General features: G+C 37.0%; 1 long non-coding RNA gene across 1 annotated transcript in view; it reads right to left on the bottom strand.

Annotated features, from left to right (window-relative positions):
* The window catches only part of LOC141419693 (uncharacterized), a 136,175-nt gene extending 123,832 nt beyond the window's left edge, over positions 1-12,343 (bottom strand). Inside the window, exon 1 of the long non-coding RNA XR_012444312.1 lies at positions 12,277-12,343. This is a non-coding gene — a long non-coding RNA (uncharacterized lncRNA). The remainder of the gene's footprint in view (positions 1-12,276) is intronic.
* Positions 12,344-22,222: the final 9,879 nt, after the last annotated feature.

The raw sequence follows: 22,222 nt of genomic DNA, 5'->3' as shown, positions 1-22,222 counted from the left end.
TAGAATGTAGAGTTCTATTACTTATCACAGAAACCACTTCAATGAATAAATACAAAGAAGGAATTGGGTATTTACGAATGTGTTGAAATGGCCTAATTGACTCTAGGTTGAATTTCCAAAACTATTTCCTCAACCATCACCACAGCCCTGGTATACTCAGGGCAGGAGAGAGTGAGGCATGACTCCAAGAGCTATCTCCCTGACCACACAGCTTCTGTTGAGATCATTACAAATTTTATCTGTAAGACCACACTGCCTCATCTTCCATCTATATAAGCAAAGTAGATGTTTCAAGATTTGCCTTTTGGTAGCCACAAATCTGGGAACTATACCCTAAGGCCTTTATTATTGCTACTACAGAAGAAGCAAAAGCTTCCAAAAAATTCTCCCTAGCAAAAACCAAATATCACAGAAGAATTATGGACTGTTCCTTATTTGACCATCAAAATATTATGCAAATTTGTCCACTTGTCAAAAGACAAATCATATGTGGAATCTAGACCATAAGGCGGGAGTTCAGAAAATGCAGTCTAGCTTTCCAGCTTCTATCATATAGTGAGGCATGTGATAACTTGAGTTGAAATGGAGTCAAATAAGCTAATCTATGATATTTGCCACAGAAACAAAAACTAGAAATGAGGACAATTAGGAGTCTATTTTATACTTCAACTCAGGAATAATGGTGACCTGGGCCAGAGAGAAAAATGCAAAGGTGTTGAAAGTAGTTGGGTTTATATTTTACTCTGAAAGTAGGACTTGCTTATAGATTGCATCAGGGTATAAAAGTGTGATCATTGAACACTTACTTTCAGTCCTACTGAGGAACCAAATTTTCTCTGCAAACCATCAAGCCTGGTTTGGAGCCCCTCTTGTATATATCACAGCACCACACTATATTTCATTGTCTGCAGTTCTACTAAATTATCACATCTGTAGAGGCAGAACATGTGTCTAGCTGTTCATGGCAATATGCCCGGCAAATGGTGTGATGTCAATACATATTGTTTATAAAACTTGATGGAGGAACACTGGATCACCTCAAGTCGGCCTGCTCAGAGCCTGGTGATTGCTTATGACTCTTGGCTTATTGCTAGTGTTGCTGTATTGGGCTAGATCCTTCATCGTGCATTGTGGTCAGGGACTAGAATCCAACTCCAAGCAAGAGGCGTGGAACTGGGTCTTGTTCAAGCCAACACATATTATGTTCAATTAAATTTCTCATTTGCTTTCCATAGGAGTAATTGCTCCAAGTGCATTTATCCCAAGTGCAAAATCCCTAATTTTATCAAATTAGAAGCCTAAAGATATTCTGCATTTTGTCTTGGGCTATACTGTAAGCTAGCCAGTGTCTACATGAATATATGAAACAAAGCTGCTATAACAGGAAGGGATGAATGTTGTTGCTACTGCTATAAAAACTACCCAAGAATGTGACCCAAAAGTAAAGGTGAGGGGATGGCAAACTAGCTCAAGTAGTAAAAGCACCTGCCTAGCAAGCTTGAGGACCTGAGTTCAAGCCCCAGTGCTGCAAAAAGAAAAAAAAATAAAGGGATTAGTTAGTTCAAGGTGGATTAAGAGACTTTAACAAAATCATATATTTAAACATTTAATTGAGAGAGGACAATTATACACTAAGTCCAATAAGAAATTACAAGTAGAGTGGAGAGGTGGTTCCATGTGACTCAGAACTTTTTATTCTGTTACTAGGTTAGCCAGTGACTGTGCTACATATCTTCCAAGACAAAACTATAATAAGTTGTTTTGTAAATTGCTAGTTCTAAATTAAAATTATAAAATAGTAGTCTAAAAGGTCATTGTGATTAATTGAGCTTAGTAGTTTATCCATTCCTTCAGGTTCAAAACTTCCTGGAGGTGCCTGCTCTGTAAAGAAAAAGTCCATTATCATTTCCTGGACTCCAGAATGTTCCAATTGGAGCAGACATATTTGGAATACATCTCTGGCACCTATTATCTCTGGATTTCATTCTCCAACCCTTCAATATACCTGTGCTGTCCCTGCCCCCAACCAGTCATGCAGCTCATTTTAGGAACTATGGAATAAGGCCAGCCTGCACCAGTGAGTCATATTTTCCCTTCCCACTGAGCTACTGAGTGGCCAGAAAATTGTCACTTAACCTCAGAAGAAGGAAAAGATCTTCAATTTTTTGAGCATTGTCTGTGTGCTTGACAAATTTTTAGGTTTTTATACATATTAATAAATTTTAACATATAAGAAAGCCATATCATTATCTCTCTCTGGAGATGAGGAAACTGAGGTAGAGGGAAGTTAGGAAATTTGTGAATGGCAGACCTGGGATTGGAATCCAAATAGTGTGGATCTAACTTCTGATCTCCACTATAGCTTCTTCCCTTCTGGCTGAAAAGGGAAAATAATAATATCTGCCTTATAGAGCTGCTTTGAAGATTAAATTATCTTAAGTCATCTGTAGAGTGAGCATTTTCTGACCAGTGAGCTGCTATAGAGAGTGCATTTTTCAAATTAAGTTCCAGACATGATCCTCAAAGCTGGAACAATAATTTCTATTTATTTTAATAAACACAAAGTGAAGCTCTGCATAAACAGTGGCATAGTAATGCATTTCAGTGGAAGAAGCTCTTTTAACAAGTTTGCATTTAATGGAACCAAGAAGGGCCACTATGATTTCATTTCCACGGCTGATTCCTAAATAGAATATGTAGATTCACAGCAAAGCTTTCCTGGATGTGATAGCTTCTGGAATACATTTATGTCATATCCTTCAATATTTGTGCACCATGCTCCTAGTGTCCTTTGCCTCACTTTAGTCAGGATAGGATTAACAAACATAGCCTTGGTGGCTATTTGTCCACTAAGGCATTTTGATGCTTCCACCTCAACCCAATATGCTCCATGTGGGAGAAAAGAATATAGGGGAATCAATTCACTATAATGATCAATATTCTTATGAACAACATCAGGCACATGAGAGCTGTCTGAAGGAGCTGTTGAGGGCTCCTGTCATCTTGTTTTGTGAAAATGGAATCTGTCCATATAAATTCTGTACTTACTTCTGGTTTCTAAACTACCCCACTCTATAAATTCAAGGGATTAACTAGATGAAATATTACCACATTCTGAAGAGAAAGCTAGAGAACTGTTCATTCCTTAAAAACCTCATAACACCAAGAACAAGCTTAAGTTAGCCAAACTCAGAAGCTAAGAAATGAATCAGGTAAATAGTGTAAGCAGTCTTCACCTGGATTTGACTTTAAAAAAAGAAAGAAAGAAAGAAGGGGATGCCAGGGGAGCAACTGTGTCTCCTTTTTTGATTAATTAAAAACACCTCAGTAACATTCCGTGGAATTAATCAATTATAGCCTCATTTTTTCACTCAGATTTCTACATTGCCAGTGCTTAAAATGACTCCTGTAATTTGTGTTTTCATATTTCAGGTGTTAAGATTACTTATTAGTAAGAACCCACACACAACCTGGTTGTGTTTTTTTATTTGTTAAAAGTGGATAGGGACTCGGGGTAAATCATAGTGGACAAAAATAGTTTGCCTTAAAAATGAGAAATATTATGTATTCTGGATAGACCCTATCCTTTTCAACATTTCATGGTTATTTGGGGACTTTTGCAGTATAACATGAATTTGAATCATCTTTTGTATTCTCAAAGAAAGATCGCTAATTTTCCCACATAAGTAATATAATATTGTGCAACTTTGCTTGGGTCATTTATAACATTGTATTTTTATATTTCAGTGGATTTTATGAGCTTTTCTGTATTAGGATTTTATCACCTGCAAATAGAAATCATTTTACTTTTTGCTATCAAAAAATAATAATAATAAATAAAAATGAGAAAGAATATGGAGACAATTCAGCTAATGAGGAAAGAAATGAAACTTTTAGACATTGAAGGGAAATGGGACATAAGCACACAGAATTCTAATGAAAGTTAATCATGTGATCTGAGTGCAAGGTTAGAGCCCTCACAGGTGGCTTTGGGACAAGGTACACAGTCTTGGCTTTAAAAAGAAGGATGAGATCTTGCAGAAGGATTACTGAATATGTGTAACAGAGAGTCAGTCAGTGAAAGGCCTACAACTTCATTAGGCTGGATCCAAGGGTGCATGACAGGAAGAGTAGAGAAGAGATATAAAGGTAAATGACTTAGATGCACAAAGGATTAAAGAGGGACTGAACACCAGAGGAGGGAAATGAATTAGGATTCTATTCAAAAAGTGTAGGTCAGACAGGTTACTCCAGAGGCACCTGCACACCCATGTTTATTACAGCACTATTCACAATAGCCAAGTTATGGAAACAGCCAAGATGCCCCACTACTGACGAATGGATTAAGAAAATGTGGTATCTATACACAATGGAATTTTATGCAGCCATGAAGAAGAACGAAATGTTATCATTCACTGGTAAATGGATGGAATTGGAGAACATCATTCTGAGTGAGGTTAGCCTGGCCCAAAAGACCAAAAATCATATGTTCTCCCTCATATGCGGACATTAGATCAAGGGCAAACACAACAAGGGGATTGGACTTTGATAACATGATAAAGCAAGAGCACACAAGGGAGGTATGAGGATAGGTAAGACACCCAAAAAACTAGATAGCATTTGTTGCCCTCAATGCAGAGAAACTAAAGCAGATACTTTAAAGCAACTGAGGCCAATAGGAGAAGGGGATCAGGAACTAGAGAAAAGGTTAGATCAAAAAGAATTAACCTAGAAGGTAACACACATGCACAGGAAATTAATGTGAGTCAACTCCCTGTATAGCTATCCTTATCTCAACTAGCAAAAACCCTTGTTCCTTCCTATTATTGCTTATACTCTCTCTTCAACAAAATTAGAGATAAGGGCAAAATAGTTTCTGCTGGGTATCAAGGGAGTGGGTGGGAGAGGGAGGGGGCAGAGTGGGTGGTAAGGGAGGAGGTGGGGGCAGGGGGGAGAAATGACCCAAGCGTTGTATGCACATATGAATAATAAAAAAATAAAACAGCAAAAAAAAGTGTAGGTCAGGAAGAAAGGTTGAACTTTCTTTTAGTGGTGTGAAGAGGCACAGTGGAGAGAAAAATCATGGAGATGAACTTGGAAGACAAATGGAAAAGGATATTGTAAGCCACACATAAAGACTTAGATAATCAAGAAACACTCTCATTGAACCAACTTCTAAAGTCTTCTCCCAAAATAAGAGTCGATTATTATAAAACTATGAGAGATTGGTAAGTGAGGCTCCAGTTGACTGGGTCAAGGAATAAAATAAACATGCAGTCAGTTCATGGGCTTATTTGGTTATTGGAAAATCATGTATAGCTGAGGCACAATGCCAAATATGGCAGCAGCAGAAAGCACAACAGGCAATGTACTCTCAAATCTGAGATCGTACTATGCATCACCCCTCATAGTACCTCAGATGGCATGTGCACGTGCCTTTAAGCCAGTTGTTCCCAAAATAACCTAATTGGGCCTATGGACTCTATTATTCACAGTGTAGGCTCAATAAGAACCAGAGTTGCAGAGTTGAGATTCAAGGTTTTAAATCTGACTCTGATGTCCCCTTGATTATAGTGCAGTCTAAGTCAAAATCTGCCTGTAAACTCCATCCACTGCCTCAGTTGTAACATCTTTTCGGGGAATTATCACTTACTAATAATCAAAGCAACTGTAAAATCTCAAAATCAAATTCTTCTTACATTGCATCATATATGAAAATTAATTCAAAGTGGGTCAAAGATGAAAATCCAAGAACTAAAAATGTAAAACTCTTAGAAGAAAACGTAAGGGAAGAGTTTCACATCATTTTATTTGACCATATTTTCTTGGATATGACACTAATGACACTGGCAGCAAAAGAAAAAATTAGATAAATTGGACTTCCACTTCAAATTAATAAATGGTAAACTTTTTGGGTATAAGAATGGAGAGATGTGGCATAAATGACTTCTAGGTCATGATCAGGTCACAATTTAAATTTTCATTTACAGAAGTTGGAAACAGCCAAAAAGAAGCAGGTAATCAAGGACCTATGATAAGTATCTCTTACAGCAACTAAAGAATAAGCAGAAAGGAACCCTATATATATATAGTAGATTTGAATAAAATGATTAACAAACTTGTCCTAATGGAGATGTTGTGTGTGTGTGCGTGTGTGTGTGTGTGTGTGTGCCAAGAAAATGGAAAGCACAATTTTTCTAAATGCATATGTAGTATTTACATAAATTTGTGGTATCACGTCTAGTCAGCAAGTTGCAACAAGACAGATCATGTTCTCTGACCTTAGTGGAATTAAGCTAGAAACCAACAACAAAATCCTAACTTGAAAAATTCTGGTATTTTGGAAATAAAGTCAAGTTAAAAGAGTTCATGGATAAAGGAAAGACTAATAAGGAAGGTTGAAAACAATTTGAAATGAAATACCAAATAAAAAAATTTGTGAGCTGTAAGTAAAGTAGAAAACAGAGGAAAGAGAATAAAGCCTGAAAATTAATTATTCTTCCCAAGAAGTTAGAAAAAAACAACATTCTCTAGAAAATGAAATTAAAACTAAGTTTTATAGTGGTACCAAAATATGAAGTACCTAAAAATAAATCTAATACAAAATGTGCAAGATCTCTATAAACAAAATGATATAATTTTATTGGATGTCACAAAAATTACTGAAATAAATAAGGATATGCCATGTGCACAAGTTGAAAGGTTAAATATTGTAAGTATGTTAATACTCCTGCAATTTATTGGTAATTCAATACAATTGAAATAAAATTATAACAAGTCCTATTTTGTCAAATTTGTCGATCTAACTCTAAAATTTCTATGGAAAGTGAAAGGACCAATAGTCAATATACTTCTAAAAAAAAGTAGGAGGAGGATTTCCCCTATCAAGTGTTAAGTGTCATTATGAGGCTGTAGTAATTAAAATAGTGATTTTCTAGCATAAGTACAGATAAATACATCAAAGGAATAGAATAAGAAACTCAGAAACCTCTCCACATCAACATCATTGACTTTCCCTTCATCTTCAGATCTTAACTGCAACCTGGCTATTGACTGAGGGCATAGCTCACCCTGAAGTCCTCTTTAATGGAAACTGTCTTTTCACTTAGGACCAGAAGATATATGGGTTTTCCTCATTCTCATTTTGCTGGTACACCATTCTTTCTTTTCCTTGTAAATAACCCCTTCCATCTTGATGTATATCCCATCTTGCAATGCCACCTTCTATGAATTCACCACACTATCACCCACTGACCATAGTTATCCACTGGCCACACTCTGTATTGCTCCACCCTACTATCCTCAGGATGATCCCAACATCTACATAAACCAAACAAAAATTTGATTTTCTTGTTTCCAGAGAACTTCTCTATACCATACTAAGTTGCTGGTCTTTGGCCTGCCTCTTTACTCTCAACTTCCACCACTCTGCCTCATGAAATCCTTTGCTTCAGTCACACTGAAACATTGGCAATACCACCCCAAATACTCTTTTATTCCTCCTATGAGTTTCTTTGAACCTACTCCTCCTTCCATCTTGCAATCTCACTTCCATGTCACTATTTCTCTAATAACTCCTTGCCTTTCAAATTTCAATTTAACTCATAGTTTTGTGTTCTTATTTTGTACTACCAAACTTAAGTGTGGTGTTTTCTTTGCTATCCAATAGAGTTTAGTTATCACTAGACTTTTTGCTAACCACTAGACTTGAGCAACTTTGAGGTCAGAGACCAGGTCTTTTTCTTTGCCTTGGTAGTTACAATATCAAGTCCGGGCACACAGTACCCTCTTAATAAATTTTAGTTGAGTTAAGAAATACATTTCTTACCTCTCTTGGACTTCAACATGGTCCTAATGATACCTCAGAAAAGTAATAAAGTTGTTTTCCAACATTTAGATAATTTGTTTAGAACAAAACAGAACTAAATGCAGTTTTAAAGCCTTTTATTCGTCTTTTCAAATTATCTGTGAGTTAACTAGATTGCTGAAAATGTTGCCCAGAGAACAAGCTAGACACAGCCTAGCAAAAGATTGCCTTAAAATGAATCCTTAAATCAGAGAGCAAGAAACAAATTTGAATTTAATCTGAAAAAACCTTTTGTAAGTATAAGTTGGAAAAAATTACGAATTTTAAAGAGACCTGTTCAGTTTGGTTTTTAAATTTTTTGCTTTATTTTATTGTTTTTACATTTACTTACATTTATATACATTATTTGTGCCACCTCCCTTCCCCCTTCCAGGCAGAACCTGTTCCACCCTCTTGTTCTCAGACTTTGTTGAAGAGAAAACATAAAAGATAATAAGGAGAACCTAGCATTTTTGCTAGTTTCAGATAAAGATAGCTATACAGAGAGATTCCTAGTGTTGTTACCATGCACATGTATATTACAACCCATATTGGTTCATCTCTACCAGTCCTCTTCACTACTTCCTAGTCCCTTCCCATAGTGTCCTCTGCCAGTTTAAGATTACTATATTTGCTTCTATACATATCAACCACATTCAAGTTTTAGGTTTCCTTCCCTTTCCCTATTCCTCCTGTGCGTGGTCTCTCCTTAGTGTGTGAGCCATGTCCAATAATATTTCTGCATTTGTTTTAGGTCTATAATCTGCATATGACAGAGAGCATGAGATTTTTGGCTTTCTTAGCCTGACTAACTTCTCTTAAGATGATGTTCTCTAGTTCCTTCCATTTACTTGTGAATGACAAAATTTCATTCTTCTTTGTGGCTAAGTAAAATTCCATTGTGTATAAATACCACATTTGCTTAATCCATTCTTCAGTAGTGGGTCATCTTGACTGTTTCCATAGCTTGGTTATTGTGAATACTGCTGCAATAAACATGGGTGTGCCTTTGTAATAACCTGAGTCACATTCATTTGGTTATATCCCTAGGAGTGGGATTGCTGGATCATATGGCAGATCTATGTTTAGTTTTTTAAGAAGCTGCCATATTGTTTTCCAAAGTAATTGTACTAGCTTACATTTCCACCAGTATGAGAGTTGCTTTTTCCCCACATCCTCACAAACATTTGTTGTTGGTGGTGTTCTTAATGGTAGCAATTCTAAAAAGGGTGAGGTGGAATCTTAGTGTGGTTTTAATTTGCATTTCCTTTATGGTCAGGGATGGTGAGCATTTTTTCATGTGTTTTTTTGCCATTTGAATTTCTTCCTTTGAAAAAATTCTGTTTAGTTCACTTGCCAACTTCTTTATTGGTTCATTGATTTTGGGGGAATTTAGGTTTTTAGTTCCCTGTATATTCTGGTTATCAGTCCCTTGTCTGATGTATAGCTAGCAAAGATTTTCTACCATTCTGTGGGTGGCATCTTCAATTTAGAGACCATTTCTTTTGTTGTACGGAAGCTTTTTAATTTCATATAGTCCCATTTGTCAATCCTTTCTCATAGTTGCTGAGATGCTGGAGTTCTATTGAGGAAGTCCTTGCCTATACCTATTGCTTACAGTGTATTACCTGCTCTTTTCTATACTAACCTCAAGGTTTCAGGTCTGATATTAAGATGCTTAATCCACTTTAAGTTGATACTAGTACAGGATGACAGGCATGGATCTAGATTCAGTTTTCTGCAGGCAGATAAAAACTTTTCCCAGCAACATTTGTTAAAGATTCTGTCTTTTCTCCATCATATGATTTAGGCATTTTTGTCAAAAATAAGGTGGCCATAGTTGCATGGATTCATAGCCAGGTCCTCTATTGAGACCTGTTCAGTTTGGGACCTAAACAAGTGAACTCCCTGAGATTTAGAGTATAACACTGAATAGTGTATAGACAAAACAGCATCAAAGTCATTAACTTTGCTTAGCCACACTGTGAAGTGCCTCAAAGCCTAGCCTAACTGAAATACAAAGTTGTTAGCCCTAGCAAACCTTCAATAATGCTTACTAGGAGCTCTATAAAGCTTAAGTGTCAGAAAAAAGGTGTTGCAGAAAAGGGCAGTCACCCCTCATTATTGCTTTTGCTGTACATGGACTCAGAACATAAAATAGGGAAACAAAACTGCAGCAGCTGAAAATCTTTACATGCTTTTTTCACTCTGACCCTCTAACCAGGAAGTTAGAGAAAGAAGTTCCTTTTCTTATAGGGTACAAAGACATCCAAAAGAAGAAGCAGCAATGGGAAGTTTATTCCTGCCTCCTACTCTTAGTTCAGACATAACTCAGGCTGGAATCCAAATGTCTTTTAGCCAGCTCCACTTGGTCTTGGTTCCAAAACCAAGGCCATGATATATGGTGCATATGGCTCCTGTCATGCTTCCTTACCATACCTTCTTTCACATCTGCCTGATAGCCATCAAGAACAGACAAGATAGAACTGCAACAGAAGGAAGCCAGACCCCTAGGAAACAATGCAAAAGGAGAACCTGCATGGATATTAGCCAGCCAAGCTCAACCTTGTCAGTATAGGCAAGAAAAAGTCAATCTCTCCAGTTCCAGCCCCTTTGGAAACCCACATCAAAAGCCTATGTGAAGGACTACACTTGATGACTGGTGGCCAGAATTGGAAGCTGAAAAACATTAGATTTCAGTAACTAAGAATTCCTGTACTTATGGGAAGGGCACTTGTTTAGTGAGGGGGACAAGACAGGAGCAATCAGATCTCTTTCTTGGTTGTCCTATTTACTGCTGAATCTCTAGAATTCACAGTAATGTCTGGCACATAATAGGTGTTTAGTAAAGTAAATAATTACTAATTAAATGAATGCATGGGTACTTAAATGAATGAACAAATGAGCCATAAGGAAGAATGATTCTTTAACAATAAAGATAATACAAACAGCTGAGAAAGAGCAGAGCTTATTTGTGGATAGCCTAAGAAGTTGGTATTACTAGGTGCACAGAGATAGAGGACCTGTTTTGTGTGGGTCTCAATTGCCAGGTTTATTTTATGTGTAGCATAGCCAAAAAATTCCTCAAGAGAAATTTGCCATGACAAGAGTTGAGTTTTGGGAAGACTAATTTTGCAATAATATGAGGAATGAATCTGTGGGAAAAGAGATGAAGGTAGGACAGTGGCAAAAATGTGAGCAAATAGTCATGAGGACAATGATACCAAGAGTTGGTAAGAATGTGGAGCAAGTCAAAATCTCATTTTTTTCTGGTGGGAGTGTAAACTGGTAAAACCACTTTGATATATAATCAGCATTACCTGGAAAAGTTGAACTTGGACATGCACAAAAACTTCATGTCTAGGCAGAGTCTGAATCCATGTTTGCGTAACTCATCACTATTGACATTTTAGACCAGATAATTTTTAGTTGTGGAGGGGCTATCTACTGAATATTAGGAAGTTTATCAGCATCCATAGCCTCTACCCATTAAATGCCAGTATGACATCCCAAATTATTACAACCAAAATGCTTCCTGACATTACTAACTGTCCCCTGCAGGGATAAATCACTCTAGTTGAGAACCACAGCTCTAAAGAAACTTATACATGGCATCAAGGATATGCATAAGAAGGTTCAGAGCCTCAAAATTTGTAAAAGCATAAAAATGGAAACAACACACATATCCAGCAATAGCAAAATGGATTGATATAAGATTGTTGCATGAGAGATAACTCTACACAGTAATAAGTGATTACTACAGCTACATATCAATATCCACAAATCTCACAAAGTTTGAGGGCAGAGTAAGAAGCAAAAATTATGTTTATATGTATATAAAGCCCCCAAATGTGCAAAAATATAACTTTGTTAAAGGAAGATACCTGCTCAGTGAACAAATAAAGAAAATAAGTAAATCATAACAAAATTCAGAATAATGATTCTCTCTGAAAGGAATGGAATGGTGAGTCAGGAAGGGCACAGGTGAGCTTCTAAGACATTGGCAACATATTAGTTCTCAAGCTTGGTGATAGATATAAAGGTTTTCATTTTATTATATTATATACTTTACATACATGCCATGCTCTCTTCTGTATACATGAAATAGATTGCCATTTGTAGGGAACCAATGGGGTATAAAACAAGGCAAGAAGAATGAAAAGTATGAATCATATGCCACTGCATCATGTATCCTCACTTAGGGTGGCTTTCACCATTTTGTTCCAAGTATGCTCTTATAATGAAAAGACAGATGTCAATTCATCATAGTATGGTATTTCCTTTAGTAAGGCAGACATTATTGTCTCCTACTTGCTTTATCCTAAGAGATCAAAAATAAAGGATCAGATCCCTTATCTTCTATTCTCTTTGCTGTAACAGAATACTTGAGACTGAGAGGTTTATAAAGAAAAGAGGTATATTCAACTCACAGTTCTGGAGGTCTGAAAACATAGTGCTGGCATCTGCTTGGCTTTTGGTGATTACCACAAGTTGCTCAACTCACGGAAGAGAGGCAGAAGGAGAAATGTCCCATGCAGAAGGAGCCAAACATGTGGGAGTGGCTCTAAGAAGAAGTAATCCATCCTTACAAGAGCAAAAATCACACTCACTTCCACCCAGTCCCATGAGAAAGGCATCAGTCCCTCTTAATGACTTAATTCTCTCTTTTTTGTTTTGGTTTTTGTTTGTTTTTTGAGACAGGGTCACACTAAGTTGCCCAGGCTGGATTTGAACTTATTATGTAGCTCAGGCTGGCCTCAAATTGAATATCTTTATCTCAGCCTCACTAGAATCAGGATTACAAGTATGTGCCATCATGCCCAGCTACTTATTCACTGCTTAAAGACCCCATTTCAGAAAACTACCACACTGAGGAGTTAGGCCTGAATGTGAGTTTGGGTGCAGACAAAACATACTGATTTATTCAGATGAAGTGACCTCTTCTATGTCACACCAGTGAGGATAACAATCTTTGTGCAGTCTACTTCAAATGACTGTGGTGATGAAAGCTGCCACATTGTTCAACTCTGCAGAAGAGTCCATGGAATTTGAATGCTAGGATAATGAAATGAATACTGATAAATTTATTACTATGTGGTGGCCCTGATAGCAAGAATTCATTGAAATGATGAATGGGAAATCATTTTATAACTTGTGAAATTTATCAAAGCATTGTATCTGCCCTCAAGAAGCTCACATTCGAGTTCAATTAGAGAATCAAGAACAGAGTTTTTAATGCATGGGATTTGTTAGAGATTTGACAATTGTGGGAACTAGTTCAACAGACTCTATAAAGCTGTGGTCTGTCTAATACTGGACATTATGGTCCACAAGTCAAGCAGTAAGTAGGGAAAGGAACATGAACTTAAGTTGGGAAAAAGCTAGAACAAGATCCACAGTGAGCTAGAGCTCAAAAGGATGAACTGAACCCTATTTCCTTTCTTACAGCATATGACCTTGATTGGGTATCTTGGAGCAGTTGAGTCCTTTGTCATTGAACTAATACCCATTCTACTCCAGAAGTTACAGAAGTTTAAAAAGGATCCAGAAGAAAGTAGAATAGTTGCAGGTGTGACTGCTGTCTTACAAGGACATGAGCCTGGAAATAAGTAACAAAGTTTATGAACTACAACATGATTGATGTTTCTGTTCTGCCCTATTTCCACAAAAATCTCTCTTGTGACTCACTTTAACCTACAGAAAATGGAATTCTGGGAAATTGTAGTTTGGCTTAACCAACTTGACACATTACAAAGCCAAGTATTATGTGGAGTCATTGGTGGGAACTACTTTCTCATTGCAATGGGAGAAAGCTTTCAGACAGAGGGATTGGCATGGGTGTGATATATGGAGTATGTTTGAAATCCAACAAGTAACCCAGTTTTTCAGATACTTGAGCTGTAGAAATAGGCAGGTATAAAGCTGTAAAGGAAGTGAGGCAATATTAAGCCACTCCTGAATGCTAGTTGGCAAAATTAAAACTGTAATGAATTGAGAAATGATTGAAGGTTGCTGAGTAGGTAAGTGACATATTTGGAAATTTACTTTCTCTGCAGGTACAGGATAGATCAAGCAAGGGAGAAACCAAGGCAGGAAAGAACCTTGGTACAAAACAGAGCACCTGGGCTTATTTCTGCTCCATCTTAGCTTTCAAGCATAGAGAAACATGGAAGGAAACAGGAATCACTCAACTGTTCCATGGCACTCAGTTGCTTTCAAGTTGGTTCCAGCCAATAGGAGGCACATCCAGGAGATCAGAGGAAGGAATTAGAGGAGAGTGAGGTGTATATTATTTATTTCCCTGGCTACTTTCCTGCTAGTTTATCAGGATTGCTGGTGCCTCTCTGATTGTCCCAACTCCTGTCTGACAGCCTTCTCCATATGGCTACCATCTCTCTTTAGGTTCTAGTAACTGTTTTCTCTGCTTATTCCTTCAGAGCTAGACAAAGTAAAGTCTCCATCAGTTAACAGCCCCAGGAACCTTGCTTGCCTCCCTAAGCCTTGCCCATACCTCAGTAAATAGTCTTTTTATTAAACCATCAAATTATACACTTTGAGAGAGCCATGTTTCCATTGGGACCCCAATAATAAATGTCATATAAAATTAGGAAGTGAAAGTTAGTGATAGAAATTTGGAAGTTATTACAATTTTAAAAGGAAGTAAGGTATAGCCCTTTTCAAAACCTCATTTGAATGGCTAAAGCATTCTGTTTCAGATGACTTCATGCTATTTCATCAGGATTCACTACTAATAATAGAAAGAGCACAACAATTTGAGAATTTCTAACCTTGACATAATAATTTCAATGAATCGCTTGATAGCATTTGCCTCTATAGAAATGGCCAGTTGAGATTAAGAACAAACCATGTAGCAAAGAGTTTTTCACCAGAACCTTGATTCTATGGGAGATCTCATGGCAATTATTTCTCAGTCAACTTTGCCCAGCTGTCCTGTAATTTATGAGGCACCTCAGCTGATGAATGGTTGTAGGCAGGTATTGGTCCTGTTGGACACTTGAGCAATGGACTCCTTAAAGCATGACCGCTTGGCATGAGCCACTGATTATTTCCAGTGAAATTTGATGGTTTCTCCCTTCTAACCCAATTCCTTTCTTTGTGGTCTCTCCTCTTTTCCTTACCCTCTGGGGCAAGAGAAGAAAAGAAAACTAGATTATAAACGCTAAATATTCTGTCTAACTCCTAAATTTATGACCTTTGAAAAACTCAACAGCCAAGTTCTTGACACCTTTGTTCACTGGTTACATCTGACAACTTCCCCTAAAAATATGGGTGACTGATTTTGGCGGGGATTGGAAAGGGTCGTAGTGTAGATAAAAGTCACTGAAGTAAGTAGAAACTGTATAAGTTAATATTCCAATGTCCTTTCTTGTCATAAGGATTTCAGGAATAAGGTCACCACATACTAGCTATAAAAGGCGTGAGTATCCAGGGTTTTTGAGAAGTCCCATCACTACCTTTTTTTTCTGAATTGGGAGACCTTTTAAAATTACACTGCAAGGAATGATTTATTGACATGGAACAATATGGAAAAATGTTAAGGATGGCAAAGAAATTTTGGACGCTTCATACATGTAGGAGGGTCCCATTGGTAATTGAAGATGCTATTTGGGAACTCAGATGAAGCTCAATAGATGAAATTATATGACTCTGAGATTCCACTTTGGAGAGTCAATTTCACATTTCATTTTTTTGTTTGTTTGGGGTTTTTTGTTTTTGTTTTTCCTTTATTGCTGTGCTAAGTAGGGGTACATTGTGGCATTTACAAAAGTTCTTACAATATATCAAATATATTGTACTTGAATTCATACCTTGCATCTCTCTCCTTTATCCCCTCTCCCCCAATTCCTAGAATAGTTACAACAGGTATCATTTTTCATTTACACATATAAGTACACATTTTTTGTACCATATTCACCCTCTTATCCTATTTCTTTGAATTTTAATATTTAAATTTTTCTTATTTCACATTTAGTTGGCCATTCTAGAAATATTGTAGTACAGTTTGCAGCTGCTAGTTATGTTCATCTAATTGTAATGTAAAAGACTAAGGTAGGACCCTGACAGATAACGATGAGCTGGTTCATGAAATCTCTTGGGATTTTATTGCAAATAGCCAGAGAATTGCATAGCACAAAGAGCGTAGCAATGTATGGAATGACTCTATGTCTCAGGAAAAATGCTACTATCCATATATTGCCTTCATTCACCCAAACTTGAACATAAGCACCAGAGTTTTTTATTTTGTGAATCATCTGGCCTATCTAAAATGTTTGAATAATTCTGGGATGAATGGAAGGCCTTGCCCATTTGTAATAGCAAATTGAATACTTTGATCAGTATGGAATAACAGTGTTTCATTATTTTTGTATGAAAACCTAGTGACAGATTTTCTTACAAATACTTAGTGATATAGTTATATGTGTATAAATGGAATGAAGATAAATGTGAAAGGCACAAATATGTTGACTCCCTCTGAAACATAGTTACAAGTAGGTGATTGTATAATTTGGGTCCCCCAGAAAGCAGATACTGAATGAGAGATATCAAAATCCAAGAGGTTTATTGCAGGAAGGCATCTGTGAGAAAGAAAAGAGGGCTAGGCATGGTGGTACATGCCTATAATCCCAGTTTATTGGAAGGCAGGAGCAGGAAGATCACAAGTTCAAAGTCAACCTGGGCAAAATTAGTGAGATGCTATCTCAAAAACAAAATACAAACAAAACAGTTGGGGGCCTGGGGTATAGCTCTTCTTAGCATGCGCAAAGCCCTAAGTTATATCCCCAGCAGCACAAAAAAAATATATATATCTGAAAGAAACACATCAAATACTTTGAGAGTAATGGGTTCAGAAGTGAAGATTCTCAATCTCTCCCATCGTCACTAAGGTGTAAGTGGACCATAGGATGCAGTCCTATAACCTGGCATCCACAAAACCTTCAGGGGCCTCAGAGATACAAGGCCAATGTAAAGTCTCTCTTCTCAGAGCAGTAAATATAAGAATTTCCATGGAGGCTTTCATCTAATCATCTTTCCCATGACACAGTAAATCCTCAGGGCTTTAAGTCTACATATAGCACAACCTTCATGAATTATTATGACTGATTTGCTTTCATTTATCCAGTTCTGAGGTTACCAGACTGTTTTGTACATATTTGGAGCAAAGGCACTTCCAGGGGAATGACTTTGATGCCTATTCCTACCCCAAATTAAAACAACTAGTGTTAGCTAGTTAACAAGTTGTGTTAAGGTCCTCTGATTCTAGGGCACAGTAATTTGCATGGGCTCACACCTCATCATCTAATTGATTTCACTTGGAATACAAGAAGTTGGTCAATTCATTCCATTCAGTGTATGGAAGTGTTAGAGTGAACTTTTTGGTAAATTGAGCTAATAATACTATTGATATCTAACAATTACTGTGCACTTATCATTTGACAGGTACTGTGCTTAGACTCTTACATAACTTTTTATCACTTAATCTTTCAGCTATCATATATGGTATACAGTTATCCACATTTTACATATAGGAAGTGAGAGACACAGAGATTAAATAACTTGCTCTAATTCATACCATCTATTAAGGTGTAGAGCTGGGAATCAAACCCAAGAGATCTTATTTCAGAACCCATACTCTTAATAACTATACTGTAATACAGACTGGTTCCTCAGATACAGAGTTTGTATGTCATCTCAGTCATATAGAGCTCATCTCCCTCTTAGAAGATGCAGAAAATAATAGAGAACTAGGAGTAAATAACTGAGGTGGAAGTCATTACATTAAGAAGCTCAATTTTGTCAGAAATGGGACAGAAAGATATTTGGAAAGCCTAAAAACTAGAGGTCATAGTAAGAACAAGGCAAGCCAGTCAAGGAATGATACAGAGGAGTAGGTCCATACACAGGTCTGCTCATAGAGTATATCTTAAATTGCAAGGGCATTGCCAGGCGTACTCTGGCAGGCAATTTCATTTTACTTTCCACCTATGCCTAGAGAAAGTGCCATACGAAGGAATGGTCAGCAATGGGACAGAGTTACCAGGAAGATCTTAATGCTGGAAGCCTAGCTGTACACAAAACTATGACAAACCCCAGTTCCAGCCAAAACAAGAATAAAGACTGAGGGAGTTAAGAAATATAAGCCAGAAGAGGTCGTGAGAGCCTGTAGTCCCAGCTACTTAGGAGGTGAGGCAGAAGGATTGCTTCGGCCCCAGGAATTGAGACCAGCCTGTACAACAAAGGGTGACCCCATCTCAGAAAAGAAAACACAAAGAAAGAAAATAAAAGCAAAAGAAATATAAGTAAGAGCAAACAGGTCCAAGCTGGCCAGCAGGTAGGATTCAGAATTCAGAAAGTCAGTGAGTCCATAAGAGCAACGGTAACAAGTAACTCTATCATTGTTCTAAAATAGAATATATTTTGGTTCTTCTCAGATGCAGCCTACGTTTTGCATCAGGCTATTTGAAGCTGGCAGGTATAAATTATAGACAAAAGACAATAAATAAGGCTGTCCTTGAGTACGGAAAGGCATTCTAAGATTTTCTTATGCCTTTGAAAGACATTCTAATCATCTTTCCCATGACACAGTAAATCCTCAGGGCTTTAAGTCTACATATAGCACAACCTTCATGAACTCAGAGCCTACACCTTGAGCCACTCCACTAGCCCATTTTTGTGATGTGTTTTTTCAAGGTAGGGTCTGGCTTTGAACCATGATCCCTGACCTCTGCCTCCTGAGTAGTTAAGATTACAGGCATGAGCCACCAGTGTCCAGCAAAGTTTATTTATGTTTAGCACATATCTACTATGACTTTAATCATGATTAAGCTGAAAAGAAGAGCAAATTCAATACTTTTAATTTTACATTGACAGGAACTCAGTCACTACATCTATGTGAATACCAGTCTTGGTTTTTAGTGGATTAATCCTTCACAAGGAGGATAAAAGTGCAATTTTGAGTTTGCCAATATTGGTTTAACTTGGTTAAGAAGTTAAATAATACAGCCAAGAAGAAAAAGAAAATTGCCTCCCAATGTAATTTCAAGACAACAAAGGCTTGAAGGTATAAGTCAGAGGCAGGATCATGAGAAATAAAATTTCTTACAAAACATAATATGGCTATAAATATAATCAGATTGAGGTTCAGAGGTGGGGACCTTGAAAGAGCTATGTAAAAGTGCAGACTAAGTACTGTTTAACTCACAGCAAGCATTCTCAAACTGCACTCTTTCAGAGAAATCATACTGTCCCTAGTTGCTCATCAGAAAATTGAAAGAATAGTATCAAAGACCAAAAACCATGTTTTTAGAATTAAATGATGATAAATATCATATCCTACTGATTTTTACTTTCTCTTCTTTGTCCTTCTCCCTCTTTTCCCATTCTCTAGGCTCCCCTGCTTCAACCCTTGACTTTCTGGTAATGAATCTTAAAGAAGTTAATACATTTTATTGAAAATTGCTTTTGGCTTCCTGGTAGTGACTTCTTTTAAGTGGCAATTTCTTTCCAAATTCATTTAATCAGGAAATATTTTTAGAAAAAGAGTGGGTTAAAAGTTGAAAAAACACTGTTCTCCTTCTTTTGTTCCATTTACAAATCATCAGTATTTGTCAAGCCCTTTTTGCTTCTCTTACTGAATTTAGACTTTCCCTGCCAGGAACCCCTTCCTACTGGACTTTTAGCTCTTTGAAAACAAAGTCTGCATCTTAGTCATTTCTACTTTGTCAGCACATAAAGCAGTAGTAAATGCTCAATAAAATATTATTGAACAAACAATGCTTTATTCCTTCCCCATCACAATATTTGTACTTAAAATAGTCAACTGACCAACAAATTAATTCAAAATATTACTTTATAAATTTTACTATCATGTTAAGGACTCTTTCTTTGTTTCATGAAATCCCCAGGCAATAAGGAAAGTCAAATAAGCAGTCTATTGCAATTCAGTAGGATAACTGCTATAGAAATATAAAAGTATTTACACATAGAACCTCACTAGACTAGAGAAACAATGACAGAAATGTAGGTAATATTTGATTCAAGTCCTGAAGCATGAGCAGAATTCATTTAGTCACATGAAATAAGAGAGAAGTGAGCAGAGGGAAAAACATAATAAATGCACAAATGAAGGAAAGAAAATAGAGGCTTCTAGAAACAGTGTGTTTTCAAGATAAATGAGGGATAGGCCATGGAATGGAGACATAAAGCTGGAAATAGAGTTAGGGCTCAGACAATGCAACACATTATATGACAGATTGAAGGGATTAAGCTTTATTGTATGTCCAGTGGGAAATGATATCAATGTGTTTAGTAGGCAAGTGTTTTATCACTTTAGCTATACCTCCAGGTTTTTTGTTGTTGCTTATGAAATGAGCGTTTGGGCTCAAACGCAGGATCCTACTACCTCCACCCCCCAAGTAGCTGGGATTACAGTCATGTGCTACCATGCCTGGCCCAATGTATAACTTTTGACCCTTGTCACACTATAGAAGATAGAGTTGAGAGATGACTGGTTTGAGAGAACCGGTAAGGAGGTTATTGCAGTAATTCAGATGAAAATAGCTACTTGAACAAAGATAGTGGCAATGAATATGTAAATGAAGAAATAAGTTCATGAGACACTTAAAAAGATTTAACTAATGTCTCAGTGAGATATGAAAATAAAGAGAATCATGAATGACTCCCAAATTATGATGTCAATAACTAAGGTAGTGAATGTAGAAGGAGAAACAGATGCAAGCAGAAGAAACATGAGTTTGAAGATGTTGTAGTATATTAAAGTCAAGATGGTATCCGTGGGAGAGTTGGATAGGAAGGTCTGTGACTATAGCTCTGTGCTAGAGCACTTGCCTAACATGCACAAATACCTGAGTTTAATCCCCACCACAGCAAAAATAAAGCTTTATATGAGAAACAGGAGCTCAGTAAAAAAACATGATACATGTAGATTTGCATGTCATCAGTATAGAGGTGATACCAGAAATAGCAATAGATGAGATCACCCAGGGATTGAGGGAAAAAAAGAGCCTAGGAGACAGCCCTAACAAAGATCAATATTTGAGCTTTTAAAGGAGACTGAAGTAGAGCACTCAAAGATGTCAGCTGTCAGAATTCAAGACTATAAGGTTTTCAGGACGGGCATATGATCCCAAGTTTCTTGATCATTTTGTTATTGTTGTTCCCTTGCCACTATGTCTTTAGCTCCTGAGTGTTTCCTTTCATTTCTTGCAAGTTCGGTTGTATTGGGATGGTTTTTTTAAGGTGTCAACTTAACCGGTTTAAGAATACCTAGGGAACTGGTGAAGCATTATTTCTAGGTACATCTGTGAAGGTGTTTTCAGAGGAGACTGGTTCTGGAGTCAGTGGACTGAATAGGGAAGTTCTACCTTCTATGTGGGTGAACACCATCCAATTGGTGGGAGCCCAGAAAGAACAAATAAAAGTAGATAAATAGATTTCCTCTCTTTCATGGAGCTCGGACATACTTCTCCTACCATTAGACATCAGAACTCCAGACTCTCTGGCCTTTGAATTTCAAGGCTTCTGCCAACCCCTACACACACTCACATGCATACAAACACACACACTTCCATTCCTAGGCCTTTGACTTTAGAATGAAAATTATACTAGTGGCTTCCCTCATTCTGAGGCTTTCAGACTTGGGTTGAACCATGTTATCAGCAAATATTCCAGAACTCAAGTTTTCAGATGGCCTGTCATGGAGCTTCTTAGCACCATAATCATATGAGCTAATTACTCTAGCATATCTTCATATTTAAAAGGTGTTTCCTTTTCGGTGTCTCTCTGGAGAACTCTGACAAATACATAAATATTTATAAGGAAATTTGATACCATTTATCCAGAAACTTGGTTTATGGCACAAGAAAGTATTTCAGAATACCTAATTTACCATTCTGTGAGAAATATTACACAACATTACTTTCTAAATTAAAAAGATGATTGTAAACTGATAGAGTATTTATGAAAGCCTACAGCTAACATCATACTTAATGGTAAAAGACTAAACCCTTTTCCTCTAATATCAAGAACATTGCAATGATATTCACTTTCACCATTTATGTTCAATGTTGAACTGAAGATTGTAGTCAGCCAAATGAGTAAAAAGAAGGGGGAAGTGGAGGAGGAAGAGCAGGGGAAGAAGGAGGAAAAAGAGAGAGAAGAGGAAATAAAAGTCATCAATATTGGAAAGGCAGAATTAAAACTACCTGTTTTGCTTATCTATATAGAAAATCCAATTTCCCCCAAACAATACTTGAAATAATAAGCTTGGCAAGTTTTTAGGATACATGATCAACATATGAAAAGCATCTAAATTTCTATATACTAGCCATGAACATT

The sequence above is a fragment of the Castor canadensis genome, chromosome X (genome assembly GCF_047511655.1).
Source record: "Castor canadensis chromosome X, mCasCan1.hap1v2, whole genome shotgun sequence".
Taxonomy (NCBI): Eukaryota; Metazoa; Chordata; class Mammalia; order Rodentia; family Castoridae; genus Castor; species Castor canadensis.
Note: the sequence above shows the minus strand (reverse complement) of the source record. Positions and strands in the feature narration are given on the sequence as shown.